The sequence below is a fragment of the Lissotriton vulgaris genome, chromosome 5 (assembly GCF_964263255.1).
Source record: "Lissotriton vulgaris chromosome 5, aLisVul1.2, whole genome shotgun sequence".
Taxonomy (NCBI): domain Eukaryota; kingdom Metazoa; phylum Chordata; class Amphibia; order Caudata; family Salamandridae; genus Lissotriton; species Lissotriton vulgaris.
The window spans coordinates 159,450,671-159,466,290 of record NC_141693.1 but is presented as its reverse complement, the minus strand read 5'-3'; positions in this window follow the sequence as shown (position 1 = coordinate 159,466,290).

Here is a 15,620-nt window from a genome sequence, read left to right as displayed (position 1 = left end):
GATACATCTTCTGTGGTGTGTGGATTGAGATGGTTATTTGAGATTAGAACTGACAGTTTATATTGAAAAATGTACTGAGAGTCAAATTACCACCCACCAGGTAATCCTGATGAAGAATATGTTCATCATAAAAGTGGCCAAAACATGTATTTATCCCTGTTGGTATCCCTGAATGTGTTGTCGTACGCTTACATGCAGGAGAGCAATGAAAACACATTTTAGGGTTCACGTACCACTAGCTATCACACGAGTAAGGACCAAAAGCATAATTGTTTACTTGGAATATTTCTGCACCACATCCAAATACCTAATCCCAATTAGGCTTTCTCTGCAGTCATTAAGGCTTCTGGTTCCATTTGGCCTGGTGATCTTGCATGCATATTTGCCAGGTGCTGAAACTCCAATCCGCAGTTTACTTGGGGCTTTGCTGAACCTGGTAAGATCACATTGGACTTAGGGTTATATGGGCTGGAAGCAGAGGCACAGCTGGGCCCTCATTGACCCCTCCATCATGGTGCAAACATGGAACACTCACCCATAGTGACTGGAGAGCTGCATTGATACCCAACATCTTCCTGACCCTGCCACGCAATATGTGCCCCAACCCCCCACTCCCATTTACCACCTGCCCAGTGCACGCGGTAAATAGCAATGGAAAGGTCCCCAGGAGATGAATGGCTTTGTCGAAAATGACACAGTGATCCTAGGTCTGCAAGGCTTCATACCATTGCCGGTACCCCAACTTGCAATCGCACAGCGAAGGGGAAGGACACCCTGGTAATCTGGCCCTCATAATTACACCCACCTTGAGACTGGCAACCAGCTCCTTAGCACTGAAATGTCTCATTTGACTGTGATTACCATTCTGGGGTATTTTCTCACACTAAGGGCATGATGTGGAGTTTGGTGGAGGATTACTCCATTTCTGTAAATCAGGCCATAATAGAGCATAATGCTTTAACAGCTAGTCTTGAGCAAACCTAGGCAATGCTGTCCTTAGGTAGTGGTGCTGGAACAATTTTCTGAGTGGTGGGTCCGCCCTCAGGGTTACGTCACTGAAGTCATAGGGAATGTGAAATTCCAAGGGTTTCTCAAACAACAAGTATAGGAATGAGCCACCTGATTTAGCAAGGGAGTGCTAAAGGTATAGTATTCAGACAGTGGCGAATTTTGGAGTACACTGTTGCTAATACATTTCTAAAACATGGTGTAGAGCACACTGTCCTTTGCAGACAGCACATTTTCCATTGAAAGAACCACAAAATGTCCACTAGATGCGGTTTTACTGATACAACTATATAGTACCCAAATGATAATGTATGGAAACCAGATTTCTGCAAATATTTATCATTTTCACATCACCAAATAATGTCTGTTGATCTTTTTTAATCCTTTTAAAATCTGTTTCCCCCACACTTCAGAATTACAAAAAATGTGCATCGTTTGGGGTTTCTAAACTACTAATTTATTTTGAAATATTTGTAAAGGTCATTTACAGGTGTTTCCATTTTGATATGTGTTAGGAAAAAACTGACATCCTACAGAATTTCTGTTCTCACTTCCTGTAACTCAGCAAGATTGTCAGTCCACTTTACAAAATCCTTTGACTTTGCAGTGTGTGAAAGAAAATTAAACACCAATCGTCATATTAAAAGAATAAGCAGCAATTTGTCATAAGACATAGACTGACATTTGTCTATGAACACACGTCAAATATGACAAGATGAATTAAAACCAAATTTAAAGTCATCTTTATTGCTGGGGATGCTATAGCACCCCTGGCACCCCTACGTCCAGCGTCTGTGTACTTAAGGCGCAGCATGTAATATCAGCATGGTGTAGGCAGACTTGCTGCTTGATAAGCAGTATCTACAAGCAGTGGCGGCTTCTCCCCTGTGGCGGAGAAGCATTGCCCCATGGCGCAAAAAGTAAAAATAAAATGAGAATAAAGGATCGCTTTTGTCATTTTATTTTTGCGATTGCATGCAGCCTGTGTGCAGTGCAGGAGCAGGGAAGGGGAGGAGTGGTGTGCACTCCCAAAGGGCTTATGAACTGTTTGGCCGGACCTCTTGGGGCAACCAAACAGTTCATGCACACTCTGCATGTTCCAACCAGGCTGCATTGCACAGCTTGGTCAGGAACATGCACAGGCTCCCTGTTCCATTCTGAGCACTGATCCGTGTCGCTCAGATCAATCACAACGCTGCATTGCAGTGTTGTGATTGGCTCAGGGAGGCCGGTGTGCCGGGTGCTTCCTTCTGCCAGCAGGACTGGACTAGAAGAAGAAGAGGATGCTGGGGAGCCGGTGGATGGCTGCCATGAAGCAGGCGTAAGATTTTGATGCATTAGCGACAGGTAACAGGCCACATGTTCGTCTTCATTTACTCAACCAACAAGAAGAGCACCCGGGGAGGCACAACTGCTCAATCAAATTGTCCTATCTAACAGCTTTTCACTGAGTTGTGCCAGAAAGGGGAGCCTTTCAAAGCATCCTCAACTGACTGGGACAACTGCAATGAACTACCCCACGAAGAGAATCCAGCCTTAGGAATGGCACAGAGAAAAGACACCTCCTTAGCTGATAAGTAGACAAAGATTTAGGAGAACAGTATGACAAGAATGGCAGGGGTGTTTCTATAATATGCAGATGAAGGAACAGCAGGAGCACCCAGAGTCCTGCACAACCTCACAAAGAGAAGAGCGTTACTGGTTAGAAGCAAAGCACTTTGAAGGAAGCAACAAATGCTTCCCACATTAGTGGCACTTTACCTAAGGAGGTGGCACAACATCTCAGGTGGGACCACAGAGACACTACAGTGATTGCCCAGGAAAAGGGTAAACTGAAGTGGCGTAGCAAGAGGTGGGGGCGCCCTGGGTGGCACAAGTTTTTGGGGTGGCAGCTCTCACCTGCGTCGGTCACAGGAATCACCAACACCCCCCGCTCCTAAATGTGGCCGCCATGGGCAGCAAACATATGGACCACCATGGGCGGCACTAGGTCTGGGTCTGCCACTGCAGGCAAGTCATCAGGAAATGCGACAAGAACACTTTTTCCAGGAGAAAATTTGGGGACTCAACCATTGTGAGCTTTTGTGGTCGAGTAATCCTCATATTAATGGAATAAGCAGCAATTCGTCAGAAGAGTGGAGAGGCCCGGCTCATGCCGCTGCTTGTCAAAGAGAAGGGCAACAAAAGCAGAGTTGATTTTGTGAATCTGGCTTTTGCCAGCTTTTTTGAAGTTTTGGTCAAACTGTGCCAACTTAAAGAAGTAAGTAATTGAAAAAAAAATTGTGGATACAATTCTGCAAAAGGTATGTAATATGGGAGAGAACACCAGAAAAACCTACTATTTGTGGGAAAAGTCTCACACAAAAGAAGCAATCTACTATAGTGACATATGTTGGACATAACTATACAGACGCTTGACCATCGTGTGGCCGTTAGCTGGCTCAATATGAGTGCTTCTCAAAACGTCTGAGAGTGCCAGTAAGGCTTTGTGTTCATCTTCCAAAAAGTGACAGGACTGGCACAGACTACTACACATTACTTGCTTACACAACAAATTAAACATTGTGATTGGGGTCTGCAGCGATTCGGTGAGCTCTAGAGGAAGAATTTCCTCACTGATGTAAAAATGTATTTGATTTTTTTGTTCCTTGAAAAGTGACATTCAAGGTTATGGTGCTTCCAAAATGCAGAACAGAAAGACGAACAATGGAGAAAAAAAACTGGGTCTCAGATTACTCATAGGGACAACATAGCCACCGCTTGACACCCAAGCTTCATTCTACACTGTGCTAACAAAGTAACACAATATAACCAGTGGGTAGAATTTTATAAATCCTGCCACTTTCAAATAAATAACTAAATGTCTGTTTACACATTCCACCAAAAAGGTTGCAAATGGAGGATGAAGGGGTGAGAGATAAAAAGGTACAGCAAACCTCCATCCTTGCATTCACATACACAGGGAGCTACAATACAAAAATGAATGATGTGAATAGCAATAGGGAGAGCATGAAGTGATTCCAGCTCCTCTGTCTGCTTCCCTTAATAGCAATAGCACACATTCACTGAGTGGAATCTGTCCCCCTCGGGCAGCTTCCACTCGTATATAGATGCCACTCTTTCAGGTGTCAATATCTAATCAATGCTTATAACCAATGATACGTTGCATGGCCATTCTGAGGGTAGGGGATAGCTCTTTCACAACCTCTTCTTTCCAAATTGCAAATAGTCCAAAGTACACTTTGCGAATCGGAAAGACATTCTCGAATAGCATCTTGTCTTCGGTAAATTGTGATTTGTGGTTCCATATGTTGCGATTTTGCAAATTGCGGGCTGTCCAACTGCAAAACCAATTAATAAATTCCCCACATTCTGTTGTTAGTAAATAAAGGTGTCAAACTGAGCATCAAAAACCTAAAATAGTCTCCCTGGTCAAGTGATAGCAGAAAATTGTGAGAGAAAAATCTCAATATAAGTGCAACTCACATGCAAACACTAGCCGCACAAGCCAAGAGTTTCAATTAAATAGAAGAGCTACTCAGGCCTTGCATAAGCCCCGCATATGCTGTGTTTATACGAGTGCTAATGATATAAAGATTGAATGTTCTTAGAAACAGTATAATACATTGTAGTGGAAGGGTGGTGGTTGATCTGATATCAGAAGTGACCTTTGTGTCAAGTAGCTTTTGTCCTCTTGTATACTTCAAAAATTATTCTATTGGCTTGAAATATCGAGCAGATACTTCCAATGCTCTTTTTACATCTGAAACTCTTGAATGAAATGAGACATAACAATGTCACCATCTTCCAAGTTAACTCCCTTATCTCCAAATATTTGTTGCTCGGCCAGTTTACAAATCACTGTATTATCAGATGTACATACCTCTATGGAGCTTATTTATAAAAGTATACATTTGCGATTCTCAAATATCGATTTTTTTTAGAAAAGCTATTTGAGAATCGCAAAATGCTATGTATGTAGGATTTTCAAATAATTTTGCGAATCCTACATATTCCTTAATTGCAAATTGCAATTCGCAATTAAGGAATACCTCCCCATTCATGCCTAGAGTCCCATAGGAATGAATGGTAAGACATTCTCAAATTGCGATTCTCAATTAGAGAACCGCAAATTGAGAATGCAACTTCAAGGGTACCAGGGTGTCAAAAGGACACCCTGTTGCACTCCTGAAATGTACATGTGTGCCCATGTGGCACACATACATGCCCTAAAGGCATGTATGTGTGCCACATGGCACTTTGAAAAATGCAAAAAAGTGCATTTTTCAAAGAAACCAAAAATTACCACCAACTTGAAGTTGGTGGTAATTTGTGATTTCTTAAGGAGAAATCGCACAACGTGGGTGCTTTTTACATTGCATTAAAGTAATCTCAAATTGCGATTCCTTAAATGCTTTCGCAAAATAAGGAATCGCAAATTATTGCGATTCCCTATTTTGTGAGGGCTTTTACATCCCAAAAGGCTTTTTCCAGTTCGCAAACGGGCTGATTCTGAGAATTGGCCCATTTGCGACCGGGAAATGGCTTCATACATATGCCCCAATGTCTGATACTTTGCATTAGGTGGTCTCTTCAATCGAATCTCCTTCAATTCTCTACAGAAAAGAGGACTTCTGCCCACAGGCAAACTTTGCCATAACAAATGACCTGCTGCTTCAGCTGATCAATAACAATTCAAAGACCTGTATGACATCCCCTTCTCAAATACATCTGCCAAGAGATTTGCCACCTGTACTTATTCTGCCTCCACATGATCCAAATCCCTTTCCGTGCACCAAGGTAACCATACCTTCCATGCTCCTCTATGTCTTTTCCTTGTACCTGGAGCCCACAACTCCTTGAGTAATCTTCAAGCTGCACTAAAAAATCCTGTGACTCTTCCAGAACACCTGAGAGAACCAGACTCCACCTAAGGATGCTCCTTGTTCTCTATGTCTATTAACAGACCTTTGCATGTTATTAGCAAATACGGTTCCTCTTCGCCAGTTCCATCAGTGATGGAAACCATGGTTATGTTTTCCAAAAAGGAGTAACTAGTACCAACTGATATCTCTGCCTTGTCACCTGTACCAAAACTCTCTAAATCATCAAGAACAGAGGAAATGCATAAAATGTCACCCCCCCCCTTCAATCCTGCATAAAAGCATCTAACGCTACTGCTCATGGATCCTGTCTCCAACTGACATAACACAGCAAATGGAAAGTCAGCCTGGAAGCATACAGATCAACCTCTAACGCTCCCATCAACCTCTGAATCATTTGAAAAATATTCTTGCTTAATCTGCTATCATATTCTGCTTGACTGGCAAATATTCTGCTTTCTAAATTTTGTGCTTCAAAAAAATTCCAACATTTTCTTTTCTAAGTCCGACAATTTATTTGACCTGCTTCGTCCCAGTTTGCTTATATATGCTACCGCAATTAGATTGCCCATCCTTAATAGCACTGAGCTGTCCCTCAAATTTCTGTTGAACCTTTGTAATGCAAACAAACCTGCCTGGATCGCCAAACAATTTATATGATGTTCCTTCTCCACCATTGCCCAAACTCCACCTGTTTCCTGACCTAGACAAGATGCTCCCCAACCTAGATTGCTCTCATCGGTCTGTAATACAAATTCCGGCTGTGACCAAATATAGCCTAACCATTCCAGATTTCCAAATTACTCCACCCACCATACTAATTCTTCTCTCGCATCTCTGCCCAGAGACAACCTGGCTCCATACCACAACCCTATCACCAGACCATGAGTCTTTAAACTTTGAAGGGCCCTGTAATGAAATGGTCCTGGAAATACAGCTTGAACTGATGATGATAACAGGCCAATCATTCGAGCCAACTCCCTCAAATTCACCCACTCCTTCTTTGACAATGAGTTCACCTCTTGCCTTATCTTCCTCATGTTCTACTCTGGTAATCATAACTGACTTAACACTGTGACCACCACAAAACCTAGAAATTCTTTTCTCTGGGATGGAATGATAACCGATTTGTCCAAATTCATGACAAAATTCAGATCTGAAGCAAGTTCATTGACATTTTCCACTCATTGTTCATTGACATATGTAGTTCTTTGTTCAAACCGTGTGTAGTTTGTTTCTTTATCAAAATATTGTCCAAGTATCAGCCATTACTGTGAAGCACCAAGGAGCTGATGACAGATCAAACAGGAGACCTTGGAACTGATACAGCTGTACCTTCCTTCTGAACTGTAAGTACCCCTGACTCTCTTTTGCTATCAGAATTGTGAAATATGTATCCTTGAGAACCGATTTCACCATCCAATCCAAACCCTGTAGTAAATCCCTCACCAAATATATCCCTTCCATTTTGAAATGGCGATACATCCCATATTGATTCAAACTCCTTAAATTTATGACTGGTCTCCAATCCTTGTCCATTTTTCCCACTAGGAATATGGTGCTTAAAAACTTCTTTCATATCTCCCCTACCTTTACTATTGCATGCTTCACCAACATTTGCAACACCTCCTCCTGAACTATGTTCTCCAGATCTCTCTGAACCACCTACTCGTTTGGTTCTCTCAACTGATACAGCTCTGAATCAAACTCTATTCGATAGCCTTCTATTGTTTGTAGCACCCATATATCTTTTGTTATTGATTCCTGTTGGTCCTTGAAATGTCTCAACCTTCCTCCCACACTTGTTGGGATAAAACTAGAAACAGTCCTCATACCTTGTCCCCCTTCCTCTATTACTTCAACATCGTCCTCTGCTCCTCTTGGGGTAAAATTGACTTCCTCCTTGGTTTTCTCCGTAGGATCCATCTTTGGTTCACTGTATGTTGGTAATGGGCTCTGCAATTTGATTAGTGCAGAAGGGTGCCCTTTCCTACCAGCCCTGCCATAAAAAGTACTGTTTAACAATACTCTTGACAAAGTGTACTGCACCTTGTTTAAACTAGTGAATGTTTTCACATACTTGGTTAGGGACTTTACTATTCCATCGCCGAACGGAAGACCTTTTGCATCCTCACTCGACTCTTCTTTAGCCAGATCAATTAACTTTGGATTGATATGCATAAGTGTCATATTCCGGTTATCTTTTTAGGCAACTCAACAGCATTTGGGTTGCCTAAAAAGATAACCGCATGCTGAATCTACTCTCGTAACAGAGTGAGATCCACATCAGTATCCTACAAAAAGGTCCTACAGCTTTAAATATTATTGCTAAGGGGCCCAGCACTTTATCCTGACATCATTTTAATGATTTCTCAAGCCCTTTTCTGGGTTTCCTTTTGAATGTATAGGCAATGTGTTTGGGGTCCAAATTTGGTGTAAAGAATCAGCTTTTAATCAATTGAGGGTCTGGAACACTGCCTGCATGATATTCCTTTCCTCTTTTTCCAATGACTTTCACAATCTAGTCTTAATGTACTCTGAAACATGGTCTAAAGGCCACCAGTCTTTGCCCCTGGGATGTATATTGTCCCTTGGGTCAAATACTTTTTCGCCAAAAGGGTTAACCACTGTGCACACATCTTTTACCTTGTGCCTATTGCTTACCTCACTTTCCTCATCTTAGTCTTCCTTATTTTCTAAGTCTAGAATATATTCATCTAGATTTTCATACGATCTCTCTCCTTTCATCAGTAACTCCTCTTTGAAGCTCCTGTCTCTAGCATTGTAAAACTGACCCATATGTGTGCCAACTCGGACATCTGTTCCCTGCGACCTGCTTTAGGCTCTTCTGTTGGTAGATAAACCATCCATATTTCTCTTCTTTCTGAGGCACTTTCTCCCATGACCTCTGTTCTGGTTTTCGTCCTCTGATATTGAACAATATACCTCCTCATCCATATTATGCCTTTCTCTTTTGCCAAAAACCTGTTTTACTGGGTTCTGTATAACTACCTGTACTTCCTTCCTCACTATTTTTCTTTGCAGTCATTAGGGGCCAGATGTAGGAAGCCTAATACCGTTCGGTAACAGCCGAAATTACCGAATTTTGGCCGTTACCGACCGGTATTAGGCATTTGAGATGTTGGGGCCTAATTTAAGGATTCAGTAATTTACCGAATCGGTAATTTAAGGAATTGGTAAATTACCGAATTCTTAAATACCGATTTGGTAAATTACCGAATCCTTAATGTAGGAAGCACTCAAGTGAGTGCATTTCACTTGTAAGGATTCGTTATTTACCACCAACTACAAGTTGGTGGTGAATAACGAAAACCGTTAAAAAAGCATTTTGTGCTTTTTTAACAGTGCCATGTGGCAGACATACATGCCCTTAGGGCATGTATGTCTGCCACATGTGTTACAACTTATATCCAACTCACTTCACCTCACCTTATTACTATTTATTCCCTATAAATCTTTTTGCATTATTACTTGTAATTTTGTTCGATTTTATATTTTTATATCTTTCCAACTGAAAAACTCACTCTCTTCATAAGCAAGGAAGCTCACATTGCTGTTTCTGACAATGAACCTACCAAGCATTACATTGCCTTAATTATAGCCTTGCATGTCTACTCTCCAGAGAAAGAGGCTGCAATGCTTCCTTGGCTTGAATTCCTGTATAAAACGGCCTATCCACCATAAACATCGTTGAGCGTGTACAAAATAATGCGTACAATGCTCCAACGTATTTCCTCCTATGGCCTCATGCGTTCGATCTCCCATGCACTCCTACATGCACGCTGAGATCGCAAACTCCCCTTGCACTCCCTAGGCAACACCGACCTACCATGGTCAAGCTGAATATTGCTTAGAGCATTTGAAAATATACAGAATGAGTAAGTACTTTGAACATGTATTTTAGATCTAAAGTAATGAACAACTGCTGAAACTAATTACTGTTTCAAAACTAGGCATGACTGCAAGCAATATACATATTCCAAACAGTATTGGCTTCACAGATAAAAATATTTAAAAGTTAAATATTCCACATAGAGACACACTCTTCCTAAGAAATCTACACATGAACTGATTAAAGTCACATACATGTAACCATTAATCATTGTTAAAACTGGGGGTCTCTAGTTGGCTGAGGTAAATGTAGGATACTTGTAAAGCGCACAGCTGCCCATCACCGGGGCGTCCCTACGCTGTATAACGCTGTGGAATCCTGCTCTCCCTGTGAGATGCCCCTCCTGGGCACCCCCAAGGTGAAGCCAGGCATCCCAGTGTTGTAGGGGTTGTTGTGGAGATTAAGCAAGCTATTGCCCAGAGTTGCAGCGTGGGACCCCATGATTAGTGTAGGCGCCGAGGCGAGAATTATCAAGTCTGCAGACAATGAGCCCAAGACCCTGCCGCGTCGGGAATTGAACCCTGGTCCCGGGCCAGCCCTCTGCATCAGGGTCTGCCGCTCTAACCATTGAGCCACACTTCTCCACAGGTAGGTACAGTAGTCCAAATAGAGACCCTTGCTTTTAAGTCAGGAAAGGAAGGACACATTCTCAGATAGCCCCTGCTCACCCCCTCGGTAGCTTGGCACAAGCAGCCAGTCTAATCTTCAAGGCAAGTGTGTAAAGTATTTGCAACCACGCTCCCAGCAACCCAATGATGATACCACAAATGGACTCCACATGAGTTTCATAAAAAAAACAATTATATGTTTATAACAGAAAAAATATATGATGAGACCACACAATAAAAAGCTAACATATGTGTATTTGTAATATTTCACCTTGCCCGTTATTAGGCCAGCAGGCCCTTGTAGGTTGTTGCAGTATTAATGAGCAATTCTCGATGATCCAATGCAGTTCTAATGCAATGCTATGCAGTTCGTAATGCAAGATTCAGGCACTTCGTAATGTCAAAATAATGCAGTTCGTTATGCAACAATCAGGCAGTTCATATTGCCAAAATAATGCAATTCGTATTGATACAATTAGGCAGTTCATCATGCAAAAATAATGCAATGCGTAATGCAACAATCAGACAGTTTGTAATGCAAAAATAATTCAATGCGTAATGCAACAAACAGACAGTACGTTATGCTAAAATAATGCAATGCGTAATGCAACAATCAGGCAGTTCGTAATGCAAAAATAATGCAACAATCAGGCAGTTCATAATGTAAAAATAACTCAATGCGTAATGCAACAATAATGTACTCTGGCACCGATCACAGTGCTCTGGATGGTCTCTATGCCACTCTTACTGACTTGCGGTCAGCTTCTGCCAAAATATCCCCCAAACACAGGTATGGTGGAAAACAAAGTGCAGCTCTACACTCTGGCCCCGGTACTGCCACTACTCGGCAAGTACAGGCCATGATATGAGCTTGAGTGGAGGCACACACTGAGAGAATAGGAAAGGCCAAGAGCGCTTCTCTCTGAGCCTGCACACCTCCACAGGCACCAACACACGCACGCTCGCTGAGAGTTACCTGGGGGTGCAACCACACTCTCCTCTCATCGCAACTTGGGCCTCCGATTCGACTTCGTTGATTTTGAGCAGTGGACTTCGCCCCCCCCCCCCCAAACGGGGATGATTGGAGGTCCCTCCTTGGCAAAGGCAGGCTTGGGCCGGCAGTTCTGCTCTTCTGGGGATGCCGGTCCAGGCCGATGGCAATGGCGAAGGTCTCAGGCTGCAACAGGGCACACACACACAAAGCGCCGTTTAGACTCACTTGAATTCCGGGTGTGCACGGTCACAGGGCAATCCCCTCGAAAGTCTCAGGCTGCACGAAGCACACGTACCCAGCATCTCTGAGACTCACTTGAGTTCTGGGTGCACGCGATCACAGGGCAATCCTCAAGAAGGTCTCAGGCTGGACAAAGCACACGCACCTAGCGTCGCTGAGACTCACTTGGATTCGGAGTGCACATGATCACAGGACAATCCTCACAAAGGTCTCAGGCTGCACAAAGCACACGCACACAGCATCGCTGAGACTCACTTGGACTCCGGATGCACATGATCACAGGACAATCCTCACGAAAGTCCCAGGCTGCACAAAGCACATGCACACAGCATCGCTGAGACACACCTGGAAACTTTGGTGTTCCTGAGTTTCCACAACAGGGAGCCAGCTCTCCTCGGACCCTTGGGGATAAGTTATTTCAGGACAGCACACAGCAAAGTCCTTTCAAACAGAGGGACACAGCACACAGCAAAATACCTTAAGCCTCTCCTTGTTTAAATCAGCGTACTGCAGGCCAGCCCCAGAACACACAGCGAGGGTCAGTCCTTTTCTTCAGTCTCTTCAGCAGTTTCTTCCTTGGCAGACGTTCCTCTTGACCACAAAGTAGTTTCAATCCTTTACAGTCTTGAACAGTTCCATTCCAATGTTCAGGAGTTTCAGCTCTCATAGTTACACCCCTAAATGTCTTTGAAGTCTTTGTGTTCAGGAGGCACTGACCCTTGTCTAAACCAGTTCTGGGTACTCCCTGCCAGTGACACCTTCTTCCTTTGATAGTGGGGGTCTGGATCTTCAATCACTCAGCAGGAGATGGAGCCACTGTTTTATGGCAGCAACCCCCGTCTCTTCACCTCCATGGGCTATATCTCCCCCCTACACTCCAGATGCAGGTCAGCCTGCTGCTGTCTCACCTCCTCACCTGGGTCAAGATATTCCCCAGATCCTATCACATTCATATCCAGACAGTCAATCCATAACCAGGCAGAGACACACGCAATGGTTAGAACACAAAAAAACAGCCACTTCTAAAAGAGTGGTTTCTAAAAACACAATGCAAAATCTACCAAAAGATGTGTTATTAAATTGTGAGTTCAGGCACACTAAACTTCACCTCTCCATCTTAAGCCTAGGGGACGATAGGCTGGAAAAATTACACAGCCTTCCCCATTCTGTCCTATGGGCAAGATGGCCTTGCAGCAGTGAAAAACGAAATGGAGAGTATTTCACTGTCAGGACATGGTACACACCATAGTACATGTCCTAACTTTCACATACACTGCAACCTGCCCAAGGGGGGTACCTTGGACCTACCATAGGGGTGTCTGATGTGCATAAAAAGGGAAGGGTAAGGCCTGGCAAGTGGGTGCACTTGTCAGGACAACATGTCAGTTTAACAAATTGCAAGCAGGCACTGCAGTGGCAGGCCTGAGTTCTCTCTTTAGGGCTGCTTGTGTGGGGGTGGCACAATTAGTGCTGCAGGCCCACTAGGATCATTTGCATTACCAGCCCTGGCACACATAGTGCACTTTACTAGGGACTTTACTAGTAAGGCACACATTCCAAATCAGGGACACCCCAATTACCAGTAAACTTTACACAGGGAGCACTTGAACTTTGACACTGATCAGCAGTGGCAAAGTGCCCAAAGCAGCTGAGTTGGCAACACCATGTCAGAAAAAAGGTGTAGGGGGAAGGCAAAATGTTTAGGGAACTTTTGCCAAAAAGGGCCAAGTCCAACAATCATTAATCTTAAAAAACCTATAGGCAAAGCTCTATGGGCCTCTTATGTCGCAGGTGCATCACGTTTTGTGACGCACTGGCGGTGCAATGGGCTTGCCCATACTTACAAAGCCACGTAAAGTCACCCTGCATGACTTTACATGGCTTTGAATGTATAGGCCCCTTCACACATTGGGTGTTCGAATGCAACATCCGAGGAGCCTGACATATTCCCAGATTTACAACGTGTTGTAAAGCTGGGAATGTGTCCGAATGTGCCGCAATAGGGAGAAATACTTTTATTTCTCCTCGTTTTTTCCTTTTTCTATGTGTGCTTGAGTCAAGCTAACCTTGCTGATGAGGGGTAATGCATCAAAACCAGTCCCAGGATGCTTGTTTCAAGTCCAGAGATGACCTGACTTTGCAGAGTGGGCTGGTCTGTTCCCATGGGGAACTGGGTCAAGACTGATTTGCATATGACTTTGTCTGCACTAGAAAGGCATGGGAAGAAAAAACCGATGGATTTAGGCCCTGATCTCTGTACTGGGATGAATGTTTGACATTGTGCAGCATTCTGTCCATCAATATTATTTTTGTGTTTGATTCTCCAAGTGGGACGGGTATGCCCAGACGTGGGTCCTATTCTTTCCATGCCACTGGAGTCAAGCTGGCCTGGCTGATGAGGGGTGATGCCTTGAAACCGGTCCTAGGATGTTTTTTTCCAGTCCAGAGAAGACCTGGCCTAGCAGTTCTTGCTGGATAGTACCCATGGGAACAGGGTCAAGACTGATTTCCATATAGCTGGGTCTGAACTGGAAAGCATGGGGAGGAAAAAAACTATAAATGTAGGCCCATAACTCTGTACTGGGGTAAATGTTTCACATTGTGCAGCATTCTGTCCATCATATGCCCAGACGTTGGTTCAGTGCTCTCCATGCCGCTAGAGTCAAGCTAGCTTGGATGATGAGAGTTGATGTTCTAAAACCAGTCCCAGGAAGTTGGTTCCAGTCCAGACCTGGCCTGGCAGTTCGGGCTGGACTGTTCCTATGGGGAACAGGGTCAATACTGACTTTCATATGGCTGGGTCTGAACTGAAAAGGCATGGGGATCAAAAAAACTATGGATTTAGGCCCAAATCTCTGTACTGAGGTGAATGTGTAACATTGTTCAGCATTGTATTCATCAATTGTTCTTTTTGCATTTTTCAGCACACATAGAATGAGGAAAACGCCATCATGGATTGCTTGTGTACAGGAATGTGTTGGTGTCCATTCCTGCACAAAAACAATCATCCCAGCAATGCAAGCACCCTTGCAACAAGACTCAATGGTGCATGCACTGGCGCATGGCAGCCAACTGTGTAACAGCACAGGGGAAAGCACTGGGGAAAGCACAGGGATGCGATGTATTGTTGTTAATACAACGCATCCCTGTGCTTTTAAAATGACATGGTTCAGCACAGCAAAATGGCTTGCGGTGCCACTCTACGTCATTTTGTAGTAAATGAGGCACTGTATACTTAGCTGCTCAGAAGCAGCAAACAAAAGAGGAAGAACATGGCGGTCATGGGTACTTGTAGGACTTGGGGGCATATTATCAAGACAGCCGGTAAAATTATCATGCTTTATGGAATTCCAATTGAAGCCCATGTTCGATGTGAAGGACATCTAACATGGGCTTCAACTGGAATTCCATAGAGTATATTATCAAGCCCATTATTGCCGTTTTAGCAGCAGTTTTCTGCCACTAAAGCGGCGATAATTTTATTGCCTGTCTTGATAATATGCCCCCTAGAGTTCTAAATTATATTGTCGGATTTTCAAGTTCTGTTTTGGAAGCTTTTAAGGTTGCTGCACAGACAGAGTGAATAAAAGATGTAATGCATAATGCTAGCCTCCTGTCTTGCCATAAAATTAAGTAGAACATAGAACACAGAGATTTACATTCATGAATGAGAACACAGAGGCAATCTAATTAGATTTCATGGTATAATTCTTCCAGTTGGATAAGAGTACCCGTCTCAGTCCTCATTATGAGTGGTTTGTTATAATCTCTGGAATTTCCACTCCTCCTTAATTAGCATTGCAGTAGTCCCTGCCTGCAGTGTTGGAGAGGAAATATGCCTGGATTGTACATTTTTTATGAATATGATCCAAGGATCTGACTTTGAGTGCATTCCCACATGTATTTTCCAAATTACCCACTGAGACCTCTCCTACTGGCAGCAAGCAAAATTTCATGTGGAGTACAACACACCA